The sequence below is a fragment of the Tachyglossus aculeatus genome, chromosome 3 (genome assembly GCF_015852505.1).
Source record: "Tachyglossus aculeatus isolate mTacAcu1 chromosome 3, mTacAcu1.pri, whole genome shotgun sequence".
Lineage (NCBI taxonomy): Eukaryota > Metazoa > Chordata > Mammalia > Monotremata > Tachyglossidae > Tachyglossus > Tachyglossus aculeatus.
Window position 1 is genome coordinate 4,953,604 of NC_052068.1, and position 17,295 is coordinate 4,970,898.

Below are 17,295 nucleotides of genomic sequence, written 5' to 3' on the forward strand. Positions count from 1 at the left end.
TCCCCCCCATCTTACCTCCTTCCCTTCCCCACAGCACCTGTATATATGTATATATGTTTGTACATATTTATTACTCTATTTATTTATTTATTTATTTGTTCGTACATATCTATTCTATTTATTTTATTTTGTTAGTATGTTTAGTTTTGTTCTCTGTCTCCCCCTTTTAGACTGTGAGCCCACTGTTGGGTAGGGACTGTCTCTATATGTTGCCAATTTGTACTTCCCAAGCGCTTAGTACAGTGCTCTGCACATAGTAAGCACTCAATAAATACGATTGATGATGATGATGATGAGAATGATCGGCCAGAGAGATAGGAGGAGAGAACAGTGTCAAGGAAGTCTCCCCGCACTTAAGCACTGTCTCTTATACATAGATATCTCCTTTCTTCTCTTCCTTCAGTCTGTAAATTATCTAATGTCTCTTCCCTGCTAAACTGTAAATTCACTGAAGGCAATGGTGTCTATTAAATCTATTGTACCCTCCCAATGGCTAAATTTGGGGCTCTACTATATGTAGAGCCCCTCTCAGGGTGGCACCTTGAGAGTTTCCAGTCCTCTACCAGTCTCGGCTAAGGGAGGGAGAGGGAAGCAGAGGCCTACCGATTCCATTCCTAGTTTGTCCAGTGGCTAGTGAGTGGCAGGCCATCAGATACAAGTCAAAACTCCCCCGTACTGGGCAGCAGCGGCACGGGAGAGAGGCGAGGGCAGAGACTTAGGTTTACTGTGCGGAAGGCAGCGATGGTAAACCGCTTCCAGATTTTTCCCAGGAAAATTCCGTGGATCCGCTACCAGAACGATGGCAGGTGGAGAGCGGGGCTTTCTGGGAGAGATGTGTCTGTGGTGTCGCTATGGGTCGGAAAAGACTCGACGTCATAAGACAAGATATAGTAGAGACTCAATCGATACAACTGATTGATTGGTGGAGGTTAAAGCACCTGTTCTCCCTCCCATCTTAGATTATGTACTTCATGAGACACAGAAGTTGTGTTCAACCTAATTATCTTGCATCTTCCCCAGCACTTAGAACAGTGCCTTGCACATAGTAAGCACTTAACAAATACCATCATTATTATTGTTATTAAGCAATTACCATTATTATTAGTAGCAGTAGTAGTAATAGTTGCAGTAGTAGTAGTAGTAGTAGTAGTAGTAGTAATATCATCATCATCATCATCATCATCAATCGTATTTATTGAGCGCTGACTATGTGCAGAGCACTGTACTAAGCGCTTGGGAAGTACAAATTGGCAACATATAGAGACAGTCCCTACCCAACAGTGGGCTCACAGTCTAAAAGGGGTAGTAGTAATATGTTGTTGCTATCATTAATAATAATAATAATAATGATGACATTAAGTGCTTACTATGTACAAAGCACTGTTCTAAGTGCTGGGGAGGTTACAAAGTGATCAGGTTGTCCCACGGGGGGCTCACAGTCTTAATCCCCATTTTACAGATGAGGTAACTGAGGCCCAGAGAAGTGAAGTGACTTGCTCAAAGTCACACAGCTGACAGTTGGCGGAGTCAGGATTTGAACCCATGACCTCTGACTCCAAAGCCCGTGCTCTTTCCACTGAGCCACGCTGCTTCTCATTAGTAACCCAGAAGACAATAATTTGTAGAAAACTCCATTTTCACTGCTCTGTGTTGTAGAATCATCTTAATGTATCCTTCCAATTTTGAAAACACCATCTATCCAATCAAGTTTTCTCATTTGTCCAGGTCTATTAAAGTGACATGAGGGATATTTTCACTGGACTGTCTTGTTACTGAGCAGAGGTGATCTAGATCAATCAATCAATCAATCAATCGTATTTATTGAGCGCTTACTGTGTGCAGAGCACTGTACTAAGCACTTGGGAAGTACAAGTTGGCAACAAGTAGAGACAGTCCCTACCCCGCAGTGGGCTCACAGTCTAGAAGATTGAATCTTCTAGATTCTAGAAGATTGAAGATCTAGATTGAATAATGTTCTTTGCAAACAGGTGCACCTTTTAGCCACATGTGTGTCTATTTTCATTCTGGGGGGGGACGTTGCATTTTGATGGACAAGTGCTATAAGAGACCACGTATAAACCAGTTCAACCCATATTTCCAATTAAATCTCTGCCACAAGTCCACAGCCCGGCCCTGGGAATAAGGATATCTGGATTCCATGCTTGGCTCAGCCTCTTGGGACTGTGCCATAGGATGGAAACATTTCTGATTGGAGTCACACCTAAGTTTTGTTATTATCTTTTAATATGAATTAACTCTAATGTAGCCGTCATTCGAGGTCAAAGAAGACACTGCTGACCATGAGATTCAGTCAATCAGTTAATCTTATTTATTGAGCGCTTACTGTGTGTGGAGCACTATACTAGGTGCTTGGGAGAGTTCAGTATAACAATATAACAGACACATTCCCCGCCCACAGTGAGCATACAGTCTAGAGGGAGAGACAGGCGTGAATTAAAATAAATCAATAAATAATCAGAGCCATGCTGCTTCTCAAAGGACACCTCCATCCATGTAGTATTTTCAACTAAAATGATTTGCTCACTCGTTATTTTTTTTTAAACACGCCTCCGTTCTCCCTGTTCGGACTGCGCACAAAGTGAAAATATTAAATTGAGACTCGTGCCTTTAGTGGCGACCTTAACGAACCCCATCCTCTTTGCTTTTGAACTCCTCTTGCTGAGGTTCTGGCTAATGTTCAGATCGATCCAATTAGTTTCATTAAGTAGCAACATATTTCATTGACTCTCTATAATCTGAATATAGTGTGCGTAACAGCGGATAAGTAGGGGATGAATTATTTACAAGTGAGCTACAGGGAGCCATTCACGATGTCCAAAGAAGCCACAACTGATAACAATGAATTTGGATGGCAGTTGGACCGATGAAGATGAGTATTCATTCATATTTATAAAGTTTCCCTCAACGCGCTCACCGCACTGCAAGATCCCAGATTTCCGAGATGCTCTTAATTGCCCAGAACAGGGTCTTTATTCTTTCAGAAACAGAAGAAGGACCAACAGCTACTAGAGAAAGGGGAAAAGCCAAAAGGGTAGAACCCATTTTTTCTTTGTATTTTACTAGAAGTATGGTAAGCTCATTGTGGACAGGAAATAATAATAATGATGGCATTTATTAAGTGCTTGCTATGTGCAAAGCTCTGTTCTAAGCACTGGGGAGGGATACAACGTGATCAAGTTGTCCCACGGGGGGCTCACAGTCTTCATCCCCATTTTCCAGATGAGGTAACTGAGGCTCAGAGAAGTCAAATGACTTGCCCAAGGTCACACGGCAGACGTGGTGGAGCTGGGATTCGAACCCATGACCTCTGACTCCCAAGCCTGTGCTCTTTCCACTGAGCCATGCTGCTTCTCAATGTGTCTGTTTATTGTTGTACTCTCCCAAGTGCTTAGTACAGTGCTCTGCACACAGTGGGCGCTCAGCAAATACCGTTGAATGAAATAAGATTGAGTGAATTTAATCAGTCGATAGGATTTATGGAGTGTTTGCTCTTTGTGGAGCACTGGAGAGTAATAAATAACAATTATGCTGTGTGTTAGGCACTTACTATGTGCCAGGCTCTGTACTAAGCACTGGAGTAGATACAAGCAGATTGGGTTGGACACAGTCCCCATCCCACGTGGGGCTCATTCATTCATTCACTCATCCATTCAATCGTATTTATTGAGCGCTTACTGTGTGCAGAGCACTGTACTAAGCGCTTGGGAAGTACAAGTTGGCAACGTATAGAGATGGTCCCTGCCCAACAGTGGGCTCACAGTCTAGAAGCTCAGAGCCTCAATCCCCATTTTACAGATGAGGGAACTGTGGCCCAGAGAAGTAAAGTGACTTGTCCAAGGTCACACAGCAGGCACGTGGCGGAGCCGGGATTAGAACCTGTAACCTTCTGACTCCAGGCCCGTGTTCTATCCAGAACACCATGACATCAATCAGTCAATCAATCAACCGTATTTATTGAGTGCTTACTGTGTGCAGAGCACTGTACTAAGCGCTTGGGAAGTACAAGTTGGCAACATATAGAGAGAGTCCCTACCCAACAGCGGGCTCACAGTCAGGCTCTCAAGGAGCTTGCTCTCAAGGAGCTTGCCGTCTACTTTGTTCAAAGCGCTGTATTATGCACTTGGGAGAATACGACTCCGTTACATTTGGAAGCAGGATCGATCAATCAATGAATCAATTGTATTTATTGAGCGCTTACTGTGTGCAGAGCACTATGCTAAGCGCTTGGGAAGTACAAGTTGGCAACATATAGAGACAGTCCCTACCCAACAGTGGGCTCACAGTCTAAAAGATGGGCTCACAGTCTAAAAGCAGGATGGCCTAATGGATAGAGCGCTCACTTGGGAGTCAGAAGGACCTGGATTCTAATCCCTGCTCCGCCGCGTATCTGCTGTGGGACCTCGGGCAAGTCACTTCACTTCTCTGTGCCTCAGTTCCCTCATCTGTAAAATGGGGATTGAGACAGTGAGCCCCTCGTGGGACAGGGACTGTGTCCAACCTGATCTGCTTGTTTTCACCCCAGAGTTTAGCCCCGTGCCTGGCACATAGTAAGCATTTAACGAATATCACAATTATTATTGTTATTTTTATTACTGCATCAGAAGCAATATACTGAGCGCTTAGGAGAGGGCAGTCGAGTTAGAAGACACGGTCCCTCTCTACTGTGGGCAGAGCTCTGAACTGAAGGCTTGGGAGGGTAAAACAGAGTTTGAGACACCGTCCCTGACTTCAGGTTAAGTGACTTATCCAAGGTCACACAGCAGACAAGAATTGGAGCCGAGATGGGAACCCAGTTCCTCTAACTCCCGCGACCAGGCACTTTTCACTGCTTCCGTAGTGGAAAAGCACATCTTTCTCCGCAACTAGACTGTCAGCTCCTTAAGGGCAGACAACTCTTTTCTACATCCTCTGTCACAGTCTCACAAGATCTTAGTACAGCAGCGCTCAACAAATACCAATAATTGATTGATTCATGGAGTATCATCATCAATCGTATTTATTGAGCGCTTACGGTGTGCAGAGCACTGTACTAAGGGCTTGGGAAGTACAAGTTGGCAACATATAGAGACAGTCCCTACCCGACAGTGGGCTCGCAGTCTAAAAGGGGGAGACGGAGAACAAAACCAAACATACTAACAAAATAAAATAAATAGAATAGATATGTACAAGTAAAATAAATGAATAAATAGAGTAATAAATGCATACAAACATATATACATATATACAGGTGCTGTGGGGAAGGGAAGGAGGTAAGATGGGGGGATGGAGAGGGGGACGAGGGGGAGAGGAAGGAAGGGGCTCAGTCTGGGAAGGCCTCCTGGAGGAGGTGAGCTCTCAGTAGGGCCTTGAAGTACATGGAATATGTAATTCGGTGAATAATAATAGTAATTGTGGTATTTGGAAAGTGTTTTACTATGTACTATATGTTAACTTGATTTGCCTGTATCCACCCCTGCCCTTAATACAGTGCCTAGCACATAGTAAGCGCTTAACAAATACCAATAATAATGATGATGATGGCATTTATTAAGCACTTACTATGTGCAAAGCACTGTTCTAAGTGCTGGGGAGGTACAAGGTGATCAGGTTGTCCCACGTGGGGCTCACAGTCGTAATCCCCATTTTATAGATGAGGTAACTGAGGCACAGAGAAGTTAAGTGACTTGCCCAAAGTCACACAGCTGACAATTGGCAGAGCCGGGATTTGAACCCACGACCTCTGAGTCCAAAGTCCGGGCTCTTTCCACTGAGCCACGCTGCTTCTCAATACCACAATACCACAATAATAATAATGAGCCACACACTGAGGTGGATTCAGGTAGAGAAGCAGTATGGCATAGTGGATAAAGCCCAGGCCTGCGAGTCAGAAGGTCATGGGTTCTAATCCCGGCTCCGCCACTTATCAGCTGTGTGATTTTGGGCAAGTCACTTAACTTCTCTGAGCCTCAGTTCCCTCATCTGTAAAATGGGGATGAAGACTGTGAGCCCCATGTGGGACAACCGGGTTATCTTGTATCTCCTCCAGCATTTAGAACAGTGCTTGGCACATAGTAAGTGCTTAACAAATACCATCATCATCGTTATTATTATTATTATTATTATTAGATTCAAAATAATCAGGTCGGACAAGGTCATGTCCCTCTTGGAGTTGACCATCTAATGGGGAGGGAAAGCAGGTATCGAATCCTTAGATTTAGTCAATTTTTAGACGGTGAGCCCACTGTTGGGTAGGGACTGTCTCTATACGTTGCCAACTTGTACTTCCCAAGCGCTTAGTACAGTGCTCTGCACACAGTAAGCGCTCAATAAATACGATTGATTGATTGATTGATTGAATCCCCCTTTTACAGGTGTGGAAACTGAGGCACAAAGAAATTCAGTGACTTGCCCGAGGTCACCCATCAGGCAAGTGGGAAACAGTATGGCCTAGTGGAAAGAGTACTGGCCCAGGAGTCAGAGGACCCAGGTTCTAAGGACCTGGGTTCCAATCCCAGCTCCGCCATTTGTCTGCTGTGTGACCTTGATCAAGTCACTTAACTTCTCCGGCCTTGGTTACCTCATCTGTAAAATGTGATTAAGAGTGTGAGCCCCATGTGGGCCAACCTGTACTAAGCAGGGCTTAGTACAGTGCCTTGTCTTATGCCGTCGAGTTGTCTCCAACCCAGAGTGACGCCTGGGACACGTCTCTCCCAGAAGGCCCCGCTCTCCATCTGCCATCGTTCTGGTAATGGATCCACAGACCTTTCTTGGGAAAAATCTGGAAATAGTTTACCACTGCCTCCTTCCTCGCAGTAAACTCAAGTCTCCACCCTCGACTCTCTCCCGTGCCACTGTTCATTCATTCATTCATTCATTCAATCATATTTATTGAGCGCTTACTGTGTGCAGAGCACTGTACTAAGCGCTTGAGAAGTACAAGTTGGCAACATATAGAGACGGTCCCTACCCAACAGCAGACTCACAGTCTAGAAGGGGGAGACAGACAACTAAACTGTTGTGCCGTAGAGAAGCAGCGTGGCTTAGTGGAAAGAGCCTGGGCTTGGGAGTCTGAGTTCATGAGTTTTTAAACCAGCTCCTCCACTTGGCAGCTGTGTGACCTTGGGCAAGTCACTGAACTTCTCTGGGCCTCAGTTCCCTCATCTGTAAAATGGGGATGAAGACTGTGAGCCCCACATGGGACAACCTGATTACCGTGTATCTCCCCCGGGGCTTAGAACAGTGCTTGGCACATAGTAAGCGCTTAACAAATACCAACATTATTATTATTACAGGTGAGTTTTTCCTTGTAGCAGCTGGCCTGCCACTCGTTAGCCACTGCCCAAGCTGGGAATGGCATGGACAGGCCTCTGTTTCCCTCTCCTTCCCATAGTTGATCCTGGTGGAGGACTGGAAACTCTCCAGGTGGCACTCTGAGAAGCTCAGTACTGTTCCTGGCACATAGTAAATGCATAACAAATATCAATAAAAAAAATCCCATCTCCACCACTTACCTATCAATCAATCAATCAATCAATCAATCATATTTATTGAGTGCTTACTGTGTGCAGAGCACTGTACTAAGCGCTTGGGAAGTACAAGTTGGCAACATATAGAGACAGTCCCTACCCAACAGTGGGCTCACAGTCTAGAAGGGGGAGACAGACCACAAAACAAAACATATTAACAAAATAAAATTAGTAGAATAGATATGTACAAGTAAAATAAATAGAGTAATAAATCCGTACAAACATATATACATATATACAGGTGCTGTGGGGAAGGGAGGGAGGTAAGGCGGGGGGTAAGGAGAGGGGGAGGAGGGGGAGAGGAAGGAAGGGGCTCAGTCTGGGAAGGCCTCCTGGAGGAGGTGAGATCTCAGTAGGGCCTTGAAGGAAGGAAGAGAGCGAGCTTGGCAGATGGTCGGAGGGAGGGCATTCCAGGCCAGGGGGAGGACGTGGGCCGGGGTTCGACGGCGGGACGGGCAAGAAGGAGGTACGGGGAGGAGATTAGCGACAGAGGAGTGGAGGGAGCAGGCTGGGCTGGAGAAGGACAGAAGGGAGGTGAGGTAGGAGGGGGCGAGGGGATGGACAGCCTTGAAGCCCAGGGTGAGGAGTTTCTGCCTGATGCGTAGGTTGATTGGTAGCCACTGGAGAGTTTTGAGGAGGTCATACCTGTTGTAAGACCTTGGGCAAGCCACTTCACTTCTCTGTGCCTCAGTTTCCTCAACTGTAAAATGGGGATTCAGTACCTGTTTGTCCTCCTACTAAGACTCTGAGTCCCAAATGAGACGACGGCTGTGTTCAAACTGATTATTTTGTATTTCTCTCAGTGCTTCAGAAAGTGCTTGACACATATGATTTAACGTAACAGAGCACTTAACAAAAACGGCCAAACAAAAAAAGAAAGTGCCAGAGCCAGAATTAGAACCCAGGTCCTCTGACTCCTATGCTCATGCTCTTTTCACAAGGCCATTCTGCTGCTCATTATTAGTAGATATGAAAATGCTATAGCTTCACCCTCATTCATTCATTCAATCGTATTTATTGAGCACTTACTGTGTGCAGAGCACTGTACTAAGCGCTTGGGAAGTACAAGTTGGCAACATATAGAGACGGTTCCTACCCAACAACGGGCTTGCAGTCTAGAAAGGGGAGAACTCTCTTAGTAGTGTGGCTTAGTAGAAAGACCCCGGGCTTGGAAGTCAGAGGTCGTGAGTTCTAATCCCGGCTCCGCCACTTGTCAGCTGTGTGACTTTGGGCAAGTCACTTAACTTCTCTGTGCCTCAGTTACCTCATCTGTAACATGGGGATTAAGTCTGTGAGCCCCACGTGGGACAACCTGATTGCCCTTCTATATACCCCAGTGCTTAGAGCAGGCTTGGCACATAGTAAGCGCTTAACAAATACCATCATTATTATAATTATTATTATCTCTATGGGGATGATTCCCAATCTCCATCTCCAGCCCTGCTCTCTCTCATTCTTTGCAATCTTGCATTTTCTACTGTCTTCAGGACACCTCTACTTGGATGTCCCGCCCAACATCTCAAACTAAACATGTCCAAACCAGAACTCCTCATCTTCCCACCCAGACCGTGTCCTCCCCCTGACTTTCCCATCACTGCTGACGGCACCACCATCCTTTCTGTGTCACCTCCTCCTCCTGCATGAGCCTCCTCTCTTCTCTCTCTCTTTCAACCCTCATTTAATCTGTCACCAAATCCTGTTGGTCGAACCTTCACAACATCTGTTACCTCACCTGTAAAATGGGGATTAAGACTGTGAGCCCCCCGTGGGGCAACCTTATCACCTTGTAACCCCCCACCAGCGCTTAGAACAGTGCTTTGCACATAGTAAGCGCTTAATAAATGCCATTAAAAAAAAAGAAAAAAAAAAAAAAACATCGCCAAAATCCACCCTTTCCTCTCCATCCGAACAGTTACCCTGGGAAGCAGCCTGGCTCAGTGGAAAGAGCCCGGGCTTTGGAGTCAGAGGTCATGGGTTCAAATCCCAGCTCTGCCACTTGCCAGCTGTGTGACTTTGGGCAAGTCATTTAACTTCTCTGTGCCTCAGTTACCTCATCTGGAAAATGGGGATGAAGACTGTGAGCCTGATCACCTTGTAAATTCCCCAGTGCTTAGAACAGTTCTTTTCACATAGTAGGTGCTTAATAAATACTATCATTGTTATTATTATTATTATTAATCCAAGCATTTATCCTCTCCTGCTTTGATTATTCATTCATTCATTCATTTAATCATATTTATTGAGCGCTTCCTGTGTGCAGAGCACTGTACTAAGCACTTGGAAAGTACAATTCAGGAACGGAGAGAGACAATCCCTCCCTACAACGGGCTCACAGTCTAGAAGGGGGAGACAGACGACAAAACAAAACAAGTAGACAGGCATCAATAGCATCAAAAACTCTATCAGCCTCCTCACTGACCTCCCAGCCTCCCGTCTCTCCCCACTCCAGTCCTTAGTTCACCCGGCTGTCCGGGTCCATTTTCTAAAAAAACATTCAGGACATGTTTCCCCACTCCTCATAACCTCCAGTGACTGCTCATCCTCCTCCGTATCAATCAGAAACTCCTCACCATCGGCTTTAAAGCCGTCCATCCCCTTACCCCCTCCTACGTTACCTCACTACTCTCCAAATCCAACCCAGCCCGCACACTTTCTCCTCTAATGCTAACCTTTCATTAATTCGTTCAGTCGTATTTATTGAGCGATTACTTGCGCAGAGCACCGTACTAAGCGCTTGGGAGAGGGCAGTAGAACGATAGCGGATGTATTCCCTGCCCACAACGGGCTTCCAGTTTAGAGACTGTGCCTCGAAATTGGCTGTCTCACCGCCAACCTCTTTCCCACAACCTGCCTCTGGCCTGGAATTCCCTCCCTCCTCATATCTGACAACGGTTTTCCCTCCCTTCAAAACCTAATTGAAGGCCCACCTCCTCCATTCCCTGCCCATAAAGAGCTTATTCATTGACTTTATATGGAAATAGATCATACTGTGGGTTCATTTTGATCTTCAGATCTCTTTTCTGAACATATTTGATCATTCAGTCATGGAGTTTCATAGTAGTTACCAGCCTGAATATGGAAGAAGCAGCATCCCCAAAAGCAATGGTGTTGAGGACTTAGATGCAGTCCAAATGACAGAGGCCACGGCTCCGATTTTGTTGATATGTATTTTGAAAATGTCATGTTTCAAGTTTTCTCATTTATTCCACTATTTCCAATTTATTCGGATTGCCACGCACAAACGTGAGGTTTTAGGAAATTGAGGAATGCGGCGTGGCTCAGTGGAAAGAGCACAGGCTTGGGAGTCAGAGGTCATGGGTTCAAATCCCGGCTCTGCCGCTTGTCAGTCGGGTGACTTTGGGCAAGTCACTTAACTTCTCTGTGCCTCAGTTACCTCACCTGTAAAATGGGGATTAAGATTGTGAGCCCCACATGGGACAATCTGATCACCTTGTATCCTCCCCAGTGCTTAGAACAGTGCTTTGCACATAGTAAGTGCTTAACAAATACCAAAATTATTATCATTATAAGACTCAGCCCTCCTTTCCTCTTCTCCCACTCCCTTCTGCGTCACCCTTGCACTTGGATTTATTCACCCGACCCTCAGCCCCACAACACTCATGTTCAGATCTGTCATTTATTCATTTATATCACTGTCTGTCTCCCCCTCTAGCCTGTAAATTCCCTGTGGGCAGGGAACGTGTCTAACAACTCTGTTGTACCATTCTCTCCCAAGAGCTTAGTATAACACTCTGCCAACACTAAGCGCTCAATAAATGCGGTAGATTGGCTGATTCCTATGTGTGGCTCTTGGTATCACATGAGCTGGCTTTGTTTACATACACACATCCACACACTCTCTCTCCCGAACACGCACGCACACACACACACACACAAATGTTTCTTTAACAAGTTGCCATTTGTTGTGTTCATTCACAGTGTCATTTCCAACATCTGCCATGGGCTGAAAAGAGAGCAGTGTGTCTTGCCTTGAAATTGTATGCATCTTTCTTTCCCTGTTTTGTCCACTTTAGACCATATGGGGTGGAGGGACCCAGAAAGGGAGGCTCCAGTTGGGGTTGGTGGACCTTTTCCATCACGTTTGATCTCTAGGGAGTCATGCAACCACCCCCAACTGGCGAAAATCTAGCGTGTTTTCTCCATTTAGGCAGAATGTGTGTTCATTTTTATGTGTGGATTTTAGTACCTTTTATAATGACATTTAACAACCTAAACTTCTGGCTCCTACGTTGAAAATCTGTGGCGGTTCACACATCTAATTTCGAGCGGTTTCTGCTCAAGGCCCTAACACTCCGAGTCAGTTTAATAACACTGTTTGGCACTGTCTCTTAGAGCTGCTTAAACTAATTAATGCATTTGCTCCCTACAGGGTGAAATTGAGTTTTCAAATACATTTCTAAAATGATGTGCTTGATTGCTAAATATCGCGCTATTTGAGCAGTATCTCCTAACGGGTGGCACCGTATGAGAAATAGGTTCCCTGAAAAATCGACAGCGGTGTCGAAAATGTTTGATCAACTCTAGCCGCATATAGGGCGCGTAATTGTTTGATGACACAATCCTCTTTCACTTGCGAAGTAAGGTGCTCAATAATTTGAACGTCATTTCTTGGAAACGAGGTTAGGAGGAACCGTCCCCGTGACCCAGATAAATTCATGCACAAAATTGTGTTTTCCCTGCAATCAGTTGTGTTTATTGAGCGCTTACTGTGTGCAGAGCACTGTACGGAGCATCTGGGAGAGTACGATACAACGGGGTTCTCCAATTGATCAGCCCGTCGTATTTACTGAGCACTTACTAGGCTCAGAGCACTGTGCTAAGAGCTCGGGAGAGGACAAGTTAGAAGTGGAAAGCTGCACCGTCCTCTGCCCCTCGGTCGCTCTCCTAGACACACACACACGCAGAGAGTGTTAAAAGACAAAGAACTAAGCAAGAAAACTGCCATTTACCCCACAACCTGGATGGGAATATATTTATTTTTAAGCTCCGCTGTCTTTTCGAGACATCCGCCGACGTTTCCGTGAAATCTCAGGGTCCGCGGAGGGTAATACCGAGCCAGCCGGCTTTGAAAACAGGGTGGAAACGCTAGTCGTATGGAAGAGTGTGATTTCCAGTGAACCTTTTCTAAAGAAATCACAGTCAACAAAATCTGTTTGCCTAAGGAAACTCTTCCAGCAATGAGCTAACTAACTTGACTTCATGTGTGCTAATGAACCTTAAGCTGGTAATGTGTTTCTTCAGTTAAATTGATTCATGAATTTTGAAGAGAACATTATCTAATGAATTTTCTTTGAATAGAAAGCAATTAAAAGAACAAATCGGTCTGATTAACCCCAAAGTCACCCTACTGCCACAAATGGTGTATAGTTTGAAATTATATCATAAAAAACTGGAGCAGATTTGCTATCTTTCTGCCCTCTGCTAATCCGTGTAAATTAATGAACAACAAAGTTAATTTCTTCGATGACCTTTCTCTAGTATCACCTGGATTATGCTGATGTTTAATTTGCTTAATGTTATAATAAAGACTAAACAGATTTTTTTTTTTTCCCGGTGATGTGATTATCAGTCCTTTCAGTTAAGAAGCGGTGCCGATTATTTAATACGCATGTAATAGCGAGCGTTTCCGTCATCGAGTCGCTCGCTACTAGTTTGGCAGGAAGTGAAATTAGCGGTCAGGCGGCTAGTTAGGAATAAACAGGAAATCGCTTTGATCAGGGCCGGGGGTCATTTCGCCGACGGTAGGTTTGAAAGCCCGGACTTTCTCCGCCTTCTGACTCTCCCGCAACGGGAAAGCACAATCCCACCTCTCGGTCCCGAGCATTTCCCTCGTAAAGACAATGGAGGTCAAATCCGAACTCCCATTCCCAAAACCGAGGGCACCCACTGGGTGAGAAGGCCTCGCTTTCGACGTTCATTCAGTCTCCTTTTTGGCGGGAGGAAGAGCGGGCGCAATTCGGTGCAGTTAGGCAATTAAAATTGGAATAAAGTTATTTTCTTTTCGCCCCCTCTCCCCCCGCCATTCATTAAAGATGTCCGTAGCCAAGGTCAAAGCCGGGCCTTACGCTTTCTAATGTCTGGAATTCTGAACAGTAGCTGGAGGGGGGAATCTCGGCTCTATAATGCAGACGGCGGCGAGGATGAGAGCCAGTGCTTACCTCTAGGGCTTCGCTCCTTCTGCATCCCAGCTGAAGTTGGAAATTAGCTAGTAATACGCAAGGTTGGAAAATAGGTACTCAGCTAGTCATTTCTCCTCTTATTAATTGAGCGCTGCTCTAATTTCTACCTTGCCCATTTAATGCAGGAGCCTCCGCCGACCGGGGCCCTGCTCGGGTCGGGACGATGACGCTGTGGTCGTTAAAACTGTGCCGAACGCTGTGCTGAGCACTGGCGTAGATAAAGCTCAATCTGAACGGACACAGTCCCGGTCCCACACGGTGTGCGCAGTCTGAGAGGGAGGGAGGATGGGCGTTTTAGCCGCATTTTATTCGCTCACTCATTCATTCAGTCGTATATGATTGAATGAATTTATTGGGCGCTTACTGTGTGCAGAGCACTGTACTTGGGAGAGGATAATACGACAGTAAACGGACACATTCCTCGCCCACAATGAACTTACAGTTTAGAGAGGGAGACGGACCTTAGTATAAGTAAATAAATTTCAGACATAAGTGATGCGGGGCTGGGAGCCGGGAGGAATAAAGGGAGCAAGTCAAGGCGACGCAGAAGGGAGTGGGAGAAGAGAAAAAGTGGGGCTTAGTCAGGGGAGGCTTCTTGGAGGAGATGCGCCTTAATAATAATAATAACAATGATGGCATTTGTTAAGCGCTTACTATGTGCAAAGCACTGGTCTAAGCGCTGGGGAGGTTACAAGGTGATCAGGTTGTCCCACATGGGGCTCACAGTCTTCATCCCCATTTTACAGATAACGGAGGCACAGAGAAGTAAAGTGACTTGCCCAAAGTCACACAGCTGACAAGTGGCGGAGCCGGGATTTGAACCCATGACCTCTGACTCCAAAGCCCGGGCTCTTTCCACTGAGCCACGCTGCTTCTGTAAGGCTTTGAAGGATAGGGAGAGTCATTGTCTGTCAGAGCCGAGAGGTTGGAATTAGAGACAAAGGCAGAAACGGAGACCCAGAGTATTTGCATTTGGTATTTGTTAAGAGCTCATCACTGTTCTAAGCGCTGGGGTGGATAATAGGTAATCAAGGTGGACGCAGTCCCTGTCCCAAAGGGGGCTCAGCCCAGGTCACACAGCAGGCCGAGCTGGGAAAAGGACCCAAGTATCCCGGCTCCCAACACCTGGACCACATCCCCTCCTGGTTTTGACACGATGAGAAAATGTCTAGGCCCGAATCTTGTGGGACTGGGGGCGTGCGTCTCCATCACTCAATCAATCCATTGTATATATTGAGTGCTTAATAAGAAGAATGATAATAATTAAAATAACTGGGGTATTTGTTAAGGGCTTACTATGTGCCAGGTACTGTATGTACTAAGTGCTGAGATGGATACGAGCAAATCGGGCTGGACAAAGTCGCCATCCCACACGGGGCTCACGGTCTCAATCCCCATTTTACAGATGAGGGAACTGAGGCACGGAGAAGTGAAGCGACTTGCCCAAGGTCACACAGCAGAGAAGTGGCGGAGCTGGGATTAGAACCCATGACCTTCTGACTCCGAGGCCTGTGATCTACAGGCCTGTGATCTACAGAGGTCATTTTGTTAGTATGTTTGGTTTTGTTCTCTGTCTCCCCTTTCTAGACTGTGAGCCCACTGTTGGGTAGGGACCGCCTCTATATGTTGCCAACTTATACTTCCCAAGCGCTTAGTACAGTGCTCTGCACACAGTAAGTGCTCAGTAAATATGATTGAATGAATGAATGAATCTACTCATTAAACCATGCTGCTGTTCTCCCTCCTGCTTAGACTGAGAGTCTCCTGTGGGACAGGGACTGTGTCTGACCTGATTATCTGATATCTGGGCCAGTGCTTAGTGCAGTGCTTGGCACATAGTAAGCCAGTTGTCTTTATTGAGCACTTACTGTGTGCAGAGCACCGGACTCAGCGCTTGGGAGAGTACGCTACAACAATACACAGACACATTCCCTGCCCATGACGAGCTTCTGGTCGAGAAGACTTACAGTCTAATAATAGTAATAATAATAATAATAATAATAATAATAATAATAATAATAATAATGACATTTATTAAGCACTTACTATGTGCAAAGCACTGTTCTAAGCGCTGGGGAGTTTACAAGGTGATCAGATTGTCCCAAGGGGGCTCACAGTCTTAATCCCCATTTTACAGATGAGGTAACTGAGGCCCAGAGAAGTGAAGTGATTTACCCAATGACAAGACTGTGAACCCACTGTTGGGTAGGGACTGTCTCTATATGTTGCGAACTTGTGTGCTCTGCGCACAATAAGCGCTCAATAAATACGATTGATTGATAATAAATACGAATGAATGAATGAATGAATGAATGAATGAATGAATGAAGTGGCGGAGCCGGGATTTGAACCCATGACCTCTGACTCCAAAGCCCGGGCTCTTTCCATTGAGCCACACTGCTTCTCTTAAGACTGAGCCATGCTTAGTCTGTGTCTAATCGCTACCATAATAATAATAATAATAATAAAACAATAATAGTAGTAGTAGTATTTAATCAGCACTTACTATGGGCCAAGCACCATTCCAAGCACTAGGAGGGATAAAAGTTAATTAGGTTGGACACAGTCCCTGTCCCATGTGAGGCTCACAGTCTTAATCCCCATTTTAAAGAGAAGTAACTAAGTCATAGAGAAGTGAAGTGACTTGCCCAGGGTCACACAGCAGACGAGTGGCAGAGCCGGAATTAGAACCCAGGTCCTTCTTACTCTCAGGCCCATGCTGTACCCACTAAGCCACTCTGCCTCCAGAAAATAGTAATAGTGGTATTTATTAAGCACTTACTATGTACCAGGTGCTGTGCTAAGCCCTGGGATAGATACAAGATAATCGGGTTGGGCCCAGTCCCTGTCCCACATGGGGCTCACAGTCTTGATTCCCATTTTCCAGATGAGGGAACTAAGGCCCAGAGACATGAAATGTCTTTCCCAAGGTCACAAAACAAACAAGTGGCAGAGCTGAGATTAGAACCCACAACCTTCTGATTCCCAGGCCTGTGTTCTGTGTTTAGAGAAGCAGCGTGGCTCAGTGGAAAGAGCCCAGGCTTTGGAGTCAGAAGGTTGTGGGTTCAAATCCTGGCTCCGCCAGTTGTCAGCTGTGTGACTTTGGGCAAGTCACTTCACTTCTCTGTGCCTCAGTTTCCTCATCTGTAAAATGGGGATTAAGACTGTGAGCCCCTCTTGGGACAACCTGATCACCTTGTATCCCCCCCAGCGCTTAGAACAATGCTTTGCACATAGTAAGCGCTTAACAAGTACCATAATTACTATTATTATTATTATTATTATTCACTCATTCATTCAATCATATGTATTGAGCGCTTACTGTGTGCAGAGCACTGTACTAAGCGCTTAGGAAGTACAAGTTGGCAACATATAGAGACAGTCCCTACCCAACAGCAGGCGACCTTGTATCTACCCCAGCGCTTAGGACAGTGCATCGCACATAGTAAGCGCTTAACAAATGCCATCATCACCATTTCGAGCACTGTACTAAGCAGCTGGGGACAGGAGAGTATAACAGAATTGGTAAACACGCTCCCTGCCCACGACGAGTATAGACTAGAGTGGAC

The 17,295-nt window shown here is 45.6% G+C and overlaps 1 protein-coding gene across 1 annotated transcript in view; it reads left to right on the top strand.

Moving 5' to 3' along the window:
* MGMT (O-6-methylguanine-DNA methyltransferase) overlaps positions 1–17,295 on the top strand; it is a 312,579-nt gene that overhangs the window by 282,731 nt on the left and 12,553 nt on the right. The gene's annotated exons all lie outside the window — the stretch shown is intronic.